We start from the raw sequence: 1,431 nt of genomic DNA on the forward strand, positions 1-1,431 counted from the left end.
CCCTCTTTTCTCTACCTGGTGCCAGAATCTTGTCCTCAAATGTCATCTGGCCACGTCTCTCAGTCTAACGCTCTCCTATGCAATTCAGTGGAGAAAGGTTCATCTTTTCACAGATTGTGCTGGAACAACTGGATGCGCATATGCAAAAAACCCAACAAAGAAATCCCATCCCGCGGTTAGATAAGTTGGTTAGAGCTGGTGCTGTAACCAAGGTCTGGGGTGCGGTTCCTGTGCCAGTCAGCCACAACGGAAAACAAAAAGCCAAAAGCACAAAACCAAAAACCCAAACACCACCCTGGTCCAGACCTCGCCTCGACTTGAATGTAAAACCTAATATTATAGGGCCGAGCCCGTGGCGCACTCGGGAGAGTGCGGCGCTGGGAGAGCAGCAGCGCTCCCGCCCCGGGTTCAGATCCTATATAGGGATGACCGGTGCACTCACTGGCTGAGCGCGGTGCAGCCAGTCTCAAAAATGACAAAAGAAAAAAAAAAGGACAAAACAACAACAACAACAACAAAACCCTAATATTATTATAAAACTTCTAGTAGGAAACATAGAAAAAAAATCTTTGTGACCTTGCGTTCGGCAAAGATTTCTCAGATGTGACACACACTAAAAGCACACCCATAAAAGGAAAAAATGGGGCTGGCCCGTGGCTCACTCGGTAGAGTGCGGTGCTGATAACACCAAGGCCACGGGTTCGGATCCCATATAGGGATGGCCGGTTGGCTCACTGGGTGAGCGCAGTGCTGACAACACCAAGTCAAGGGTTAAGATCCCCTTACCGGTCACCTTTTTAAAAAAAAAAAAAAAAAGGAAAAAATGGATAAACTGGACCTCATCAAAATAAAAGCTTCTGCTCTTCGAAGGTCACTGTAAAGAGAAAGAAAACGCAGCCGCAGACTGGGAGACATCCCTGCGGGTGACACAGACTGACAGACGGCGGCCCGGCGCCCAGAACACACCGAGGGGCCTCGAGAGTCAACAACGAGCGGACAACGGCAATTTTTAAAAATGGACAACAATCCCCTGTGCGGCCACCCTCCGAACACAAAACAAACAACGGACCGAGCACGTGGACGCTTTGCCAAAGAAAACAGGTGCGTGACCCGCACGCGCGCGAAACCTCTTTACTCCCTGCGGAAGCGCGGGTGACCCCACGATGACACCCCGCCGTCCTGGGATCGGCCGAAATTCGAGACCGGCGCGGGAGATGGGGGCGCGAGGCGCGGAGCACGCGGGGGGCGCGGGGCGCGGGCGGGCGCTCTCCGGAGGCTGCAGTGCGGCCCCGCGTCCCCTGCGGCCCCAGAAGAGAGACGCCGGGCCAGGGACAGACGCTGCGGGCTGGGCTGGGCGTTTCCCGGGCTGGGGTCCCTCGGCGTCCCGGCAGCGGCGGCGGATGCGGCTGCGCGACCGCCCCTCCGCCAACA

At 55.4% G+C, this 1,431-nt stretch overlaps 1 protein-coding gene across 1 annotated transcript in view; it reads left to right on the forward strand.

Moving 5' to 3' along the window:
* The first annotated feature begins 813 nt into the window (after positions 1–813).
* The window catches only part of FAM69B (family with sequence similarity 69, member B), an 11,036-nt gene continuing 10,418 nt past the window's right edge, over positions 814–1,431 (forward strand). Inside the window, exon 1 of the mRNA XM_008573203.1 lies at positions 814–1,101. The gene's annotated coding sequence lies outside the window, so the exon portion shown is untranslated. The remainder of the gene's footprint in view (positions 1,102–1,431) is intronic.

This window comes from Galeopterus variegatus, unplaced genomic scaffold, assembly GCF_000696425.1.
Source record: "Galeopterus variegatus unplaced genomic scaffold, G_variegatus-3.0.2 Scaffold889, whole genome shotgun sequence".
NCBI classification, from domain to species: Eukaryota; Metazoa; Chordata; class Mammalia; order Dermoptera; family Cynocephalidae; genus Galeopterus; species Galeopterus variegatus.